This window comes from Zootoca vivipara, chromosome 17 (genome assembly GCF_963506605.1).
Source record: "Zootoca vivipara chromosome 17, rZooViv1.1, whole genome shotgun sequence".
Taxonomy (NCBI): domain Eukaryota; kingdom Metazoa; phylum Chordata; class Lepidosauria; order Squamata; family Lacertidae; genus Zootoca; species Zootoca vivipara.
In genome coordinates this window covers 36,367,662-36,383,266 of record NC_083292.1, presented here as the reverse complement: position 1 = coordinate 36,383,266, position 15,605 = coordinate 36,367,662, and the positions used below count along the sequence as shown (strand labels likewise).

The 15,605-nt window shown below is 44.2% G+C and overlaps 1 long non-coding RNA gene across 1 annotated transcript; it reads left to right on the top strand.

Annotated features, from left to right (window-relative positions):
- Positions 1 to 12,121: 12,121 nt before the first annotated feature.
- LOC118076483 (uncharacterized) lies at positions 12,122 to 14,287 on the top strand. Its single transcript, XR_004691503.2, has 2 exons — positions 12,122 to 12,334; positions 13,512 to 14,287. It is a non-coding gene; the product is annotated as an uncharacterized LOC118076483 (long non-coding RNA).
- The last annotated feature ends 1,318 nt before the right edge of the window (positions 14,288 to 15,605 follow it).

Sequence of the window (15,605 nt, the reverse complement as noted above, 5' to 3'; positions counted from 1 at the left end):
CATTTGGGCAACTTGTAGCAGGTGCTGGAAAATGGAAGAGGGTGAGGAGAGGCTGCCACCGGGAAGGCCCTGCTCTGTGATGTGCCAGCTCTGAGAGACAAACAGACGGCAGGGCCACCCTGGATTTCAAGAAAGGGGGAGCAAAGCGGAACTCAAGGAGTCTTGGTTTTTGTTTTAATGCTTTCTGCATCTGTGTCTCATCTTGCCGCTTTCTCAAATTTATTAGTGTGTTTTTCTTTTTGTGAATCTACCACAGAATAAAATAAAATTGGGATTAAGGGGTTTTCTCAAGACAGTGGAGGTTGTTTGTTCTGTGTCCCATTGGTGTAGTGCCTTCTTCTGATGGGGGGGAGGGCAAAGATAGTGGGTTGAGGAGGGTTGGGGGGGGAGTGGAAAATGTCCCTATTTTCATCCGAGGAATGTTGGTGGGTATGCCATCCTAGGGAAACAAGGGAAGTTTGAGCACAGGAGATTCTATGAGATATTTCTACATACAACATTTGAAGAACTACATTGTATATGAGCAAACCCTCCAACACTTATCTGATGGAAAAAAGGACGTCCCATTCCATAATAATAATTTTACTATTTGTACCCCACACATCTTATTGGGTTGCCCCAGCACTCTGGGCAGCTTCCAATATATATTGGATGGGAGCCAGCGTGGTGTAGTGGTTAAGAGCGGTGGACTCGTAATCTGGGGAGCCGGGTTTGCTTCCCTGGTCCTCCACATGCAGCTGCTGGGTGACCTTGGGCTAGTCACACTTCTCTGAAGTCTCTCAGCCTCACTCACCTCACAGAGTGTTTGTTGTGGGGGAGGAAGGGAAAGGAGAATGTTAGGCGCTTTGAGACTCCTTAGGGTAGTGATAAAGCGGGATATCAAATCTAAATTCTTCTTCTTCTTCTTCTTCTTCTTCTTCTTCTTCTTCTTCTTCTTCTTCTTCTTCTTCTTCTTCTTCAACCCAGTGCTTTTTGTCTGGGGGGATGCAGGGGGATGCTTACCCCTAAACATTTGTGAATCTTTGTACTTTTGTCCATTTACTGTATTTATTTTTCCCGATTTGAACTATAAAACGGTGGTTTTCTTGAGTCAAAATGTGAGTACCCCGAAACATTTTTTAAAGAAAAAAAGCACTGTATAAACCTAATAAAACATTGAACATTAAAAAACTTCCCTTACAGAATTGCCTTCAGACAGCTCAGGGGCTGGATAACTCCATATCCTCTAACATTTCTCCGATGAAAATAGGGACCTCCTAAGGAAAAGCAGGACATTCCGGGATCAAATTAGAAACCAGGATGGCTTCTCTAAATCAGGGACGTTCCTGGAAAATAGGGACACTTGGAGGGTCTGTTTGAGGCCACCATCCATGGGCCACCTCCATTCCCACCCCCTTGCTGTTAGTGGTGAGGTGACTGCCTATAGGATATAGTGGATATAGGCAGGGGTGGGTAACTTTTTGCCTTTCAAAGGTTCATCTGTCAGAGGTCACATACTGGTGGTGGATGGGCCAGTGGTGGGCCAGAAGTGAGCAGAGATCTTCTCTTTCTCACTCTCTCCCTCTCCTGCTCCTCCCTCCCGCTTTCTTCCATCCCATTTTAGCCCCTCGTTCTTCCACCCCTGACTCTCACCCTCTATCTTTCCTCTACTCTCTTCTTCTCTTTCATTCTGCCACCTTTTGCCCTTTCTTTCTCTTTCATCCATTGCTTACTCTCTGTGTCTTTCTGCCCCTCTTTCTGCCACCCCTCTCTCTTTATCAGCTGCTCCCCCCTTTTCTCAGCCACCCTCCCCCCTTCACTTTCCTCTCTTTGCCAAATGCATGAAATTATGCCAGGGGCCTATGTGCCCCCCCCCCAAGTGGGCTTGTGTTGATGCCCTACTTATGGAACATCCTCTCTGTGGCTGCATGTTTATTTGTTTGCTGAATTGTGGTTTATCTTCCCTCATAAAGATTCCCCTTTGATATAGGTTGCAAGTCTGGAGATGCAAATAACATTAAAGTGTCAAGGAAGAAGAATAACAACTGTAAACCACAAAGAAAAACAGTAACAGGCTGTTAAATCAAAGCATAGCTAAAGCAGGACTAGCAACAACCCTGCAGCTCATGAATGACAAACCCCAAGAAATGATAGTCTGCAAAATAACTGAAGGATGTGTTACTCCAACTGAGGTCCAATCATTTTCATGGGTCTAATTCTGACTATGTTGGGTACAACCTAGATCAGGCATCCCCAAACTCAGCCCGCCAGATGTTTTGGGACTACAATTCCCATCATCCCTGACCACTGGTTCTGTTAGCTAGGGATGATGGTAGTTGTAGTTCCAAAACATCTGGAGGGCCAAGTTTGGGGATGCCTGACCTAGACTGATAGGAGCCACCTCCTAGGGTCCAAGGTCCCTTCTACCCACAATAAAATATTTAAGTAGGGCGAGCCTCCCCAAAGTTGATGGACATTGCCATTCAAATGGTGTGCATAGACCATGCCTTGTGATAGATTACACAGGGTGGGGCATACCTGCCCCCAATATTTTAGTCAAGTTGGCGCTTCTGCCCAGACTCAAATTAAAAGCCAGGGCAAAAAAGAAAGCTGTTGGCAATTTGTCTTTGACCTGTAAAGTTGTCAAGTCAATGCCATTTTACATTCTTCACTTTTCATGTGAACATGTTCTGTTTAGTTCTTCTGGCAGTGGCCTCCTTTGGCTAAGACTAATTCTACCAGTTTTGTGCGGGTCTCTTTTTCAAGACATGGATTCATTTTTATTTTTCATGTTAGGTCACAGCTCAGTGATAGAGAATCTCCTTCAAATGCAAAAGGCCCCATGTCCATTCCATGGAATCTCCAGATAAGAACGGGCATTTTCAACCTGAGACTCAGATGCTGTGTAGACAATGTACTAGTAGGGCTGTAGCTCAGTGCGCGGAGCATCTGTCTTGCATGTAGAATATCCCAGGTTCGATTCTTGGAATCTTTATGTTGGTCTTGGAAATATCTCTGTCTGATATCTCTGACCCAAAGAGTCACTGCTGGTCAGGACAGGCAATGGCGAATGAGATGAACTCATGGTCTGACACCACGTTGTAGACCTTTCAGCAGACTGCTGAAAAAGCAGCATTGCCTCCACCCCAATTTCATTGCCATTTACATCCGGCAAACTCAAGGGGTCTCTTTGATCATTTGATGTCTTGGAGTGTAGGAGCGAAAATTGGCTGAACTTGCAGGAAAGAACGATGGTGCTACCTACAGGCCACATTCTAAGGGAGCAAAGAGTTGTCAGGTTAAGCCACTTGACAATTTTTAGCTCAAGGGGTGGGGGGGTAGGGGGTCTCCTAACAATTCTCAGCACTCTAAACAAATTCCAGTCCCCCTCATTCTTTTAGGGAAGGCGTAACTGTTTACACTGCTGCCCTTGTGCTTTGAATGTGTGGTATGGCTGTGACCACAGAGGGTGGTGGCTCTTTGTTCTAGGGGATATACTTTTGTCTGGGGGGGGGGGGGGACAAAGGGAGAGGCTGGTTGGAAGTCACAAGAAGTTGTACCACTGCAAAACAGGTGGTGGTAACAGAAAGATGAACCAAGGGGTAGCAGAGGTGGAGACACATTTTGTCCCCCCCCCCCCCAAAAAAATACATTGACACCGAAAGTTCCTCACGTATATGTTTGCCTTGGCTCTGAAATCTTACTAGCTAGAACACAGAGACACATAGTTTTCTAGCCAAAGATGATACTGCATAGGTGGGAGATGTTTCCACTCCTTCAAAGTGTGGGGTGTTTGTGTGCCCCAGTGACCACTGCTTTCCCCTTTCTTGGTTACACTCCCTGCAGTGGAGGTTGCTGTGTTAGGGCCAATGAAGGCACTGTTTCACCAACTCATTCTGCCCTAAATCATTGCCCTCCACTTGCCTTCAGAACAGAGGAAGAGCCTGCCGGATCTGGCCAATGGCCCATCTAGTCTAGCTTCCTGTTCTCACAGCCACTAAGGTGCCTATAGGAAACCATCAAGCAAGACTAGTAGCCATCAATTGCCTTCTTCTCCTTTGATAGCCTTCATACTGACAACCAGTGTCAGAGTGTCAGTTTCACCTCCCTTGGTCTCAATGTTGCCCTTTATGCAACTCAGCAGTGGGGAAAAGGATGGGGACAAAACCAGAATGAGTTGGGCACTGGCTGTCATTGGCTATGGCTCTACCTATTGTTAGGCTCTTTGTCCAACCACTCCTAAAGTTTGCCAGCCTTCACTGTCTCCCTGTGCGGCACCTAGGGATAGGGGAGGCATCTGAGCCATTTAACATCTTAATACAGACATACTTCATTTGCATGTCCCAAAATGATATTCAAATCTACCAAAATGAGCAGGAAGACACCATCTAAACGGTGAGTTTTACATAGACAATCCTTTATTTCAATAGTTGGGAAACCATTGAGACATCTAGCAGAGGCAGATGCTTCCCACTATTATATTGGCTCAGATTTCTTGGTTGCAGTTATTGATTGGGGATGAGTAAATGCATAACACATTGAAGCTTCTGATGAACATGGAAGATATTCTGAAAACAACCTTCTCTAGGCAATTATCCTCCTGAAAGCATCCCAAGAACACAGGATTTGTGTGGTAATCCAATGATGACATGCTTCCTTTCATAGCTGTACAATCTAAATGGGATTTCACCATTTTCCCCTGGGAACTTAAGGGTGGTTCCTGATACAAGAAATCTACCAAGACTCACTGAAATGATTTCCACTGCTCCCAGAGCCAACCCAAAACAGGTAGCTTCCTCTGAAAAAGGACAAGATATTTTCCATTTGATGTATGGAGGCCAAGTGGACTGGCAGTGTATCTACTTATCTTCATGCATTTATATCCCATTTTCCTTTTATTATATCCCTTTGTTGTTGTTGTTGTTGTTGTCGTCGTTTAGTCGTGTCTGACTCTTCATGATCCCATGGACCAGAGCATGCCAGGCATTCCTGTCTTCCACTGCCTCCCACAGTTTGGTCAAACTCATGTTGGTAGCTTCGAGAACACTGTCCAACCATCTCATTCTCTGTCGTCCCCTTCTCCTTGTGCCCTCCATCTTTTCCAACATCAGGGTCTTTTTCAGGGAGTCTTCTCTTCTCATGAGGTGGCCAAAGTATTGGAGCCTCCGCTTCAGGATCTGTCCTTCCAGTGAGTACTCAGGGCTGATTTCCTTCAGAATGGATAGGTTTGATCTTCTTGCAGTCCATGGGACTCTCAAGAGTCTCCTCCAGCACTGTAATTCAAAAGCATCAATTCTTCGGCAATCAGCCTTCTTTATGGTCCAGCTCTCACTTCCATACACTTGGTCCATCTAGTTCAGTATTGTCTATACTGACTGGCTATGGCTCTCCAGAGGTTCAGACAAGGGGACACTCTCAGCTAGGCATAGGCAACCTTGGCTCTCCAGATGTTTTGGAACTACGACTCCCATGATCCCTAGCTAACAGGGCCAGTGGTCAGGGATCATGGGAGTTGTAGTTCCAAAACATCTGGAGAGCCAAGGTTGCCTATGCCTGTTCTCAGCCATACCTGGAGATGCCAGAAATTGAATCTCGGACCTTATGCCCCTGAGTTATGGCAGAATAATGTTTTCCATCATTCTCAATCCTGCATGGCCAGTGGTCAGGAATGATGGGAGTTGAAGTCCAGCAACATCTGGTTTCGCACCCATGAATTAGGCTATGCTCTGTAGACCAGTCAAAAATAGGCAACAGGAACATAAGAAGCTGCATTACATACATATTGTCCACGGTATACTGACTGGCAATGGCTCTCCAGGGTTTCAAGCAGGTGGTCTCTCTCCCAGAAAGATCAGGCAAGTGGCCCAACTAGTTCAGCATCCTGTTATCAAAGTGGCCAACCAGATGGCCCAATGAGAAGTCCAACACAGTGTTGGAAACTATTCTTTATATTTGAAGTTTCCTACGGTTTCATTAGACAGATGGACCCTCCAAGTTCCAACAAAGGCTTCCCTCTGCTTTCTTTCCCTTTTTAAAATAAAATAAAATAGAATCATCTATTATTATTATTTTACTTTGGTGGGTGGGTTCAACTGAAAGAAAGAGGAAATAAGCTCTGCTATTCAGACCTCCCTAGTACCTCAGGAGTATTTTTATTTTTATTAAGTCTCTATGACAGTTCATCAAGATTTTATTGTGACTATCCGCTAATATACATAATTTTGCATGCAACGTTGCCTAAAATATGCATGTTTTGCAAAGCAATTTCTTCTAATATAATAAAAATTTTGTATATTATCATCGTACATTTATGCAAGTTTATACACATTTTAGCACAGGGTGTGAAATTACCCCCCCCCCTCCCACATGCTCCTTGGCTGGAGGACCTCATTGCAAAATTCAAAGAGATGCAAATTTCTTAGGCTGGCTGTGTTTCAGTTCAAGTAATATTTCAAAAAATGCAAGACACTTATGTAGGTTTTCCTTTAAAGGCCAATGGAATCAAATTTCTCCCCCATTTATAGCCAGCTCAGCTCTACCCATTAACAGCTTCTTACTGTCAACTGGTGCCTGCTGTCTGAGGCAGCTTCTTCCCCATGCCTTACAGTAGGGATGGTTCTGTTTGTTCCTTTGTATCACTCTTTCCTTTGTTCCACCCCTCCAGACTCCCAATTAAACTAAATTCACACCGTACATCTCAAGCACTATGATACCACTTTAAACAGTTATGGCTCCCTCCTCAAAGAATCCTGGGAGCAGTAGTTTGTTAAGGGATTAATGTTAAACTGTTCTTTTCTGCATTATTCCTGCTCGCTTTTGTCTAACTGAATTTAGCTCCAATACAGTGGTACCTTGGTTTAAGAACAGCTTAGTTTATGAACAACTTGGATTAAGAACGCTGCAAACCCGGAAGGAGGTGTTTTGGTTTGTGAACTTTGCCTTGGAAGCAGAACATGTTGAGTGTGTTCCATTTGTAAATTGAGATCCCCCGCTGCTATGGAAAAGCATGCCTTGGTTTAAGAACACTTTGGTTTAAGAATGGACATCCAGAATGGATTAAGTTCGTAAACCAAGGTACCACTGTACTTACATAGCCCCACCTGACTCAGAGTACATAGAAAAAACAGAGCTGTGTGTCATCGGCATACGGACACCATCAAGTTTCAAAATGTATAATGGTTTTGCCCTGTGGCTTCATATAAAGAGAATAGGGATAAGGAACTGAGCTTTGGATCCCATAATTTCAATTCCATGGGGTGGAGAAAATTTTCCCCAATGCCACCTTCTAGAACTAACCTTGGAGTTAGGAGCAGAACTACAATAGCACTGTGCCCCAAACAACCCACATGGCTGTCAGAGTAAGACACCATGGCTGGTGGTACTCAAAACCAACAAGAGATAATTAAAGCTACCTGAAGGAGCGTCTCCACCTCCATCGTTCTGCCTGGACACTGAGGTCCAGCGCCGAGGGCCTTCTGGCGGTTCCCTCGTTGCAAGAAGCGGTAGTAGCACCCACCCTGTGGAACGCCCTCCCACCAGATGTCAAAAAGAAAAACAACTACCAGGCTTTTAGAAGACATCTGAAGGCAGCCCTGTTTAGGGAAGCTTTTAATGTTTAATAGATTATTGTATTTTAACATCCTTCTGGAATGTATTTTAACATCCTTCTGGAAGCCCACGAAAAGTATTCAAGCACAAAAGCAGTCTCCTGTGGTTTGCAGCAGCTGGATATTCAGAAGCATTGCTTCCACCAGCTGTGGAGGCAAAGCATAGCTTTGATAGCCACTGATAGCCTTCGCCTCCACACACACATGTACCTCTTGCACAGTAGGTCATAATTTAGGGCAACCAAAATGGTTTCAGTCGCCTGAAATCCTGACTAATACCAGACTGAAAGAGATCAAGATGATCTATTTCCTCCAAGAACACCAAATAGCCTGCTGCAATGATCTTTGGTTTTACCCTCAGCTGCTTGGCAATTGCTGTTACTTCTGGTAATCATTTTCCAAATTGGACTTCTCTTCCTACAAACATTCCAGTTAACATTGGCAGATGGCAAGCACGCTGCAATTTGGGCCCAAATAATTACACCTTCCCTGCTATATCTTTCCAGGTAATTATTACCTGGTGTCCCAGGGCACCCAGCAATTACGAGATGTATCAATTCGTAGTGTCAACACCACCTGTAATAGCCAGTATTACCTGTGGTTTGAGCAACCTATTTCCTGTACTCAACTTGCGAATCACACTTTCAGTGTGGTCCAAGTGGGCAGAGCTCAGTCGCAAAGGTGTGGACCATTCTGCAACTCAAATGCCTGTGGAGGCATGTTCTTGCCTGGTAGCTTTGAGCAAATCAACGCACTTCCAACCACAGTTCATTATCTTAAGAACTGGGAGTCACAAGATGGTTGTCTGGAATGCTGCATGTAAGCAAAGCCGGAATAAGGTTTGCAACTGCCCTCACATTTAGAAGGTGAGACTTCTGGCAAGATGTCTCAGGGCTTCCATTGCCCTCCACTGTCCCCACCAGGGTTGTGTTTTTGGTGTGAGTGTGTGTGTGTGTGTGAAGCTGGTCAGCTCCTCCAGTTGCTATTCCTTTTTGCAATGCTTATTTTATTAAAATGCAAAATAAAGCATAGAACAAAATCATCACAGAAAGCAGGTATAAACGATCAACGCAAAGAGGGCCCAGAGACATCAGCAATACATTCCAGACTTTAGATAAAATAGAAACTATAGTTGGTCTATAAACAATTTTTTTAAAAAACACAATTGACAACGAGAGTTAGTGTGGTGTAGTGGTTAGAATTCAGGACTAGAATCTGAGAGAGCAGGGTTCAAATCCCCACTCGGCCATGAAGCTCACTGGGTTGTGACCTTGGGCCGGTCACTCAGTCTCAACCGAAACTATTTCACAGGGCTATTGTGAGGATAAAATGGGGAGAATGATGTATGCCAACTTGAACTCTTTGGGGGGAATATGGGATATAAATGTGAAAGATGGATAGACAGATTTGTTTTCTGGGGTGAGGGGAGGAGTTGTATTTCCAACAAACTTTAGCTTGTGAAACTCTACACATACTCCTTTATTATTAAGGTAAAGGTAAAGGGACCCCTGACCATTAAGTCCAGTCATGACCGACTCTGGGGTTGCAGCGCTCATCTCGCGTTATTGGCCGAGGGAGCCGGCGTACAGCTTCTAGGTCATGTGGCCAGCATGACAAAGCCGCTTCTGGTGAACCAGAGCAACACACGGAAACACCGTTTACCTTCCCACTGTAGCGGTACCTATTGATCTACTTGCAGTTTGACGTGCTTTCAAACCGCTAGGTTGGCAGGAGCTGGGACCGAGCAACGGGAGCTCACCCCGTTGCAGGAATTCAAACCGCCGACCTACTGATTACCAAGCTCTAGGCTCAGTGGTTTAACCCACAGCACCACCTGTGTCCCTTTTTTTATTATCCACAGCCATTTATAGATGGAGGGAGATTGGTTATGTTCTGAATTATTGATGCAAATAATAGTAATTTCAAACAAATAAATTTGTTCTTGGTTTTTTTGAGGTTCTCAGTTTATATTTTGATTTTCCTGGTAGGGCTGATTCCCATACCTTTGGATACCCTAAAGAAATATCTGCCCTGGTTAGATCCCTTGAAAATTGGGCTATCGTGACTCTGGCCACATTTAGCACATTAATAACAAACTCCTTACAGTGTAATCTTTTATCATTCTCTTCCAAAATGTTTTGGAGAGCCAGCTGCGAGGTGGGCATAGCTGCCAAGTTTTCCCTTTTATCGCGAGGAAGCCTATTCAGCATAAGGGGAAATCCCTTTAAAAAAGGGATAACTTGGCAGCTATGGAGGTGGGTAGTGTGCTACAATTTGTAATTGCATTTATCTCTTAAAACACAGAAAGCCCAGGACTTTTGTATTTTTCAACAATCCCAGGGATGTCTATAATTACATACTTGCTGTCATCCCCTACAACACTACGGTGAAAGTAAAATTTGTAATTAACATAGTTTTAATTGGTTTAATTCTCTCCTCGCCTTGTAGAGAAGACAAGGGAAGTTCCAAACAAGAGTTGGAAACAAACTACAAACATTAATTAATCAATACTACCTGTCAGGAAGTATTAAAATTCAAGTCCATCATGTTCAGAGCAGCTATTGAGTTTTGTATGTGGCTTGGACATGTCTTGGTGTTTGTTTGCTTGCATGTTGTCGTTTAGTCGTGTCTGACTCTTCGTGACCCCATGGACCATAGTACGCCAGGTACTCCTGACTTCCACTGCCTCCCGCAGTTTGGTCAAACTCCTGTTCGTAGCTTCGAGAACACTGTCCAACCATCTCATCCTCTGCCGTCCCCTTCTCCTTGTGCCCTCCATCTTTCCCAGCATCAGGGTCTTTTTCCAGGGAGTCTTCTCTTCTCATGAGGTGGCCAAAGTATTGGATCCTCAGCTTCAGGATCTCCCCTTCCAGTGAGCACTCAGGGCTGATTTCCTTAAGAATGGATAGGTTTGATCTTCTTGCAGTCCATGGGACTCTCAAGAGTCTCTTCCAGCACCATAATTCAAAAGCATCAATTCTTCGGCGATCAGCTTGCATAAACAGCACCAATCTGCCACAAACAGATTGTTATATTTCATTCTTTTACCCAGTGGCTGATTCGTTAGTTTTTGGGTTTTTTTCCTACTTGCCAAACCATCTTAAATCAGTTAGCTATTGTAGAACACATTCTTGAACACATTAGCTATTGTAGAACACATTGCTCACTGGAAGGACAGATCATGAAGCTGAGGCTCCAATACTTTGGGCACCTCATGAGAAGAGAAGACTCCCTGGAAAAGACACTGATGTTGGGAAAGATGGAGGGCACTAGGAGAAGGGGATGACAGAGGACAAGATGGTTGGACAGTGTTCTCGAAGCTACTAGCATGAGTTTGACCAAACTGCGGGAGGCAGTGCAAGACAGGAGTGCCTGGCGTGCTATGGTCCATGGGTCACGAAGAGCCGGACATGACTAAACAACTATACAACAACAAAACCACAACAGAACACATTAACATAAGTTGTTACATGGTACACGCAACACAGGTTCCCAACACGCACACTATCTCACAATGTAACACATTATTGAGAATCACGGTTTAAGTATCAATGCTAATTGCACATGCATATTAAACTACAATGATGTAATGATTTATATGATTTGTTAAAATGAAATCCTTTGTCTGAAATGTTATAGATTCCTCTGCCCGACCTTTGGGCGGGGTTGCAGTTTTGCGAAAAGATTCGACTGTAGCCTATTGCTTTGCAAAAAAACAAAATGGACTCCTAACTCCTCTTGTCTCTGAGTTTTATTGGTCTAACTCAGAAGATAAGCCATTTTTGGCTTGCAACACTGACTGTGGTTACACTACAACCCCCACCAGGCTTAGCTAGCATGGCCACTGGTCAGGGGTGGAGTAAGTAATGAGCAATCATCATGACTTGGAGCCATTGATAGCCTCCATGAATTTGTCTATTGCTATGTTAAAGTCTTTCAAGGTTAGTTGCCATCACTATATATTAATGAGTGAATTTCATAGTTTAACCATGCAGTGCATGAAGAAATCATTCCTTTCGTCTGACCTGCATCTTCCAACATTCAGCTTCATTGGATGACCCCATTGGGTTGTAGTATTATGAGAGAGGGTCCACTTTGTCCACACCAACATAATCTCACAGGCCTCTATCCCCTTACTTGCCTATTCTCTAAAGAGTTGCAAGCTTTTCAATTGTTGCAACCTTTGCTGATATGGCTCCAGCTCCTCGCTCATTTTGGTTGCCTTATTCTGCACCTTTTCCAGACCCCCATCTTTTCAGGGGTCTTCCATGAAGGGAGAATGGAGTGGCCAAATTAGTGGCTTCAAGGCATTGACAGTGACTCTATCCTGAAGACCACTAACACCAGCTATGTCCCGAAACCATTTGTTGATAGGGATGTACAATTTTCCGGGAAGCAGCTTCATGAAGACGAAATGCTGAGTCATGACACTTTGTCCATGCAAGGCTGAAATATTCATCATGCAGTCACTGGTATTGTAACATTTCTCTCGATACTGAGTTCGAGAGAAATGTATGATGAAAGTGAGGTGATAATTCATGAATATTAGATTATCAAGGAAAGGGTGTCACCTTTTTGCAGCAACCTGGGGTGTTCCCTCTGGCAATTTATCAGCTCACCATCATACCCCCTGGGGGAAAAAAGAAGAAGTCTTAAACATGCTTCCTCCTACCAAGCAGTATAAAAAGCCTGTGCTCTAGGCTTCTTCCAAATACTTATCTTAATTTCTGCACTTCTCAGAGAAATAGGTAAGTCCACTGAGATTCTGGAACTGTGGTCATTTCTTCTTCTTCTTCTTCTTCTTCTTCTTCTTCTTCTTCTTCTTCTTCTTCTTCTTCTTCTTCTTCTTCTTTTTCTTCTTCGTGTGCCACAGTCCTGCAGGAGTCTGTCAGTAGCTGTTGATTGCTGAGGATAAGTAGGCTTAGGGATTTGCTCCATTGGGTTTCAAGCAAATCGGCCTGTGTTGCTTCTTCTTCTTTGCATGTTGGAATATTGTAGTGGGTTGGGGTAGTCCAACTGGCAAAAGCTCTCTGGGGCTTACAAATATAGGTGAGGAACATGCAGTCTTCTAGATGTCATTGGACTCCATCTCTCCAACAAATGGGAGCTGCAGTCCAGCAACTTCCAGAGTGCCGTAGGTTCCTCACCACTGATTTACCAGCATAGATGAGAATCTTCCTTGAATATTGTTATTGGAGTAGAAAGTCCAATGTAGATTGCTTCCTTTTCAGTAGAATTCAAAACCTTTGTGGTAGAGTTATGGTTGCCAGTTGTTGCCACAGGTTCCTCAACACTGATTTACATGCTTAGATGAGATACTTGATTGAGGTTTATCATTGGTCCAAATGGGAGATAGCTTCCTTTTTGCTAGAACCCACAAGCTTTGCAGTAGCAATAGCAGTGGCGGCGGCAGTTGTTGCTTTCTACATAGCTCTACCATGAAGCTGTGAGTCCCAACAAGAGGAAACTACTAGGCCCTTGGGCTATCTATCCTAAAATGTGTCAGGTTTCTTGGTGTCAGGCTGAAGTACTTCTCATTCTTTCTATGATAGGTCCTTTAAACTGATACCACCACTATTTAGACCTGAGACCTTCTGCACTTTCTCATTTGGTTATGGGAATTGCTTATATCGAGCCAGAAGGCTGGCTCATCTAAATTGTAGAGTTGGAGGAGGCCATGTAGATTTACAAGAACCAACTTTCTACTCAATGAGGAAAATACAGAGCTAGATAAACCAGAATATATTACTGCCCAGCTATGAGTCCCACAAAGAGGAAGTTGCCAATCAATCAGATTATTTTTTTCCATGGTGTGCAAGTAGATGGCCTTTTGGTCTGATCCAACAGAGCCCTTAACCAGTGTATGTCTCAAACAACTTATCTTTATTGCCAACTCTGCATAATGCTTACTCCATCTTCCTTCAGATCCACCTCTAAACCTCAAAGATGTCTGCTGGCCGTCGTTCTGGTATGTGGCAGGATTCTTGCTACGCCCAGTGCCCTCCTTCAACAGTGACCATCCAGCCACCACCTTTTGTCCTGACCATCCCAGGGCCAGCTCTCTGTTGCCCTGACCAGCCTTTTGCCATTCAGCAGTACAACCCATGTGCTGACAGATATGGTGGTGGCAGATCTTCTCTATATGCCAGTGGTGGCTCCAACATGTCCGAGTTCTACTCTCAGCCCCAGCTACCATGGAGCCAATTCTAAATCAAGACCAAAGAAGGATGTGCATGGAAGAACGATAGGGCAAACAAAAAGAAAGGAAGAGCTGGACCAGTTCCTACCACTGCCTTCTGAGATATTGAACACCCAGCGTCAGAACTGGCACAAGCAACAGCCTGTGGCATCTGAATTGGGCATTGTGGAATTGGGAGAAACAGCCAGAGAGAGATTGCTATATGAACGCCACACTGGGGCCCTTCCCTAAAACCCCCAGTGTAATGTCCTAAGAAGATCTCTCTCCACCCAAAAAGAAAAAGAAAATGCAACCCTGATTGTGAATGCTCCCATTTCTGAACATGCATTGTATACCATTTGGATTTGTGATCTTCTTCCATCCTGTTCTAAGACCCTTGCTTTCTTGCAGGAAGAAAGTATTATGGAACATGGTGTCTTTCAGTCTGTATTCTATTTGCCCTTTTCACTGAACTATTTTCATCTCTTTGCTCTTGTATTAAAATTTCCATTGCATCGTAAAACATTTGCCTCCCGTTTTTCTTCTATGGTTGAACTGAAATGTGGCAATGCGTAGGGTTCCCTTCTTGCCTCCTGTCCAGAAAGTGAGTTGACTGGATGTCAGGGGACCACCAGGGGTCAGCGGAGAGCCCAGTGGAGCGGTGCCAGGTTTCCAGGAGGTTGGCCGTTCTGAAAGCGGTGTTGAGGCTCCCGAGGCGGAGAGGGGGTCTGAGGATGCTGATGACTCACAGTTTCACCAGGGAAGGTCTGAAGCGTCGGACCCGAGCATGGTGGAGGGGGAGGTGTCAGAAACCAGGGAACCTGCTCAACAGTTGAGCAGCTCAGGGGGTGAAGGAAATGCTCCTGCTTCTTCACCCCAGGAGCGAAGGGGGGGGGCAAGTGCAAAGAGCAGAGGCGGAGACTGAGGGCTCCAAAGTTCCTATGTTGGCAGCAATCTAGACACGCACCACTTCCGGATTCTGACTCGGACTAAATGCTCATGGACATTATTGCTCTGTCTTGTACATATGTATATAAATAAACTCTGTAAAAACCAGTTACAGAGTTTGGAGCACGTTACTCATGAGAAAACAAAACAGTGCCCTTACACCTAGACCAGCTTAGCGTCAGCACAGTTGCAGCAGCATCCCGTTCCATATGATACCTTGGGGCCCTCATTCTACATCAGAAATGTCTTCCAGAGAACCATTAGAAACCCTTAAATAAGTGGAGTTGAACAGCGGAGTTGAACAGATCACATTAATGGAGACTGCTTTGTTTCACAGAATTTATGCTGTCCTTCAACAACCATTTCCAGCACAGTTTTATTTTGCTAATTTAAGTACTTAAATAGATCCAAATTGCATGTTTGTGTGAGAGTTCATAAGGTGGTGTACAACCTAAAATCACAGCATTACTTCCAAATTACAGTAAAAAATTATGACAATTATGAAAAAGTATGGTGTGAGATAAAAAGGACTCTAGAAATATGGAGTAGAATGAACCTCTCCCTATTAGGAAGAATTGCGGCGATAAAAATGAATGTGCTGCTGAAAATGTTCTTTCTTTTTCAGACAGTCCCAGTAATGCTTAATGATGATTGCCTCAAAAGGATATCTCCAAATTTGTCTGGAGGGGGGGGGGGCAAAAGGCCAAGGGTTAAACATAAGATACTTACAGATAAAAAAGAAAGAGGAGGCTTTGCCCTCCCAGACCTTAAATTATATAATGAGGCTGCATGCTTGGTTTGGATTAGGGGCTGGATAAAACTGGAAAAGGAAGAAGCATTAGATTTGGAAGGACATGGCAAAATATGTGGATGGCATGCATACCTATGGTATG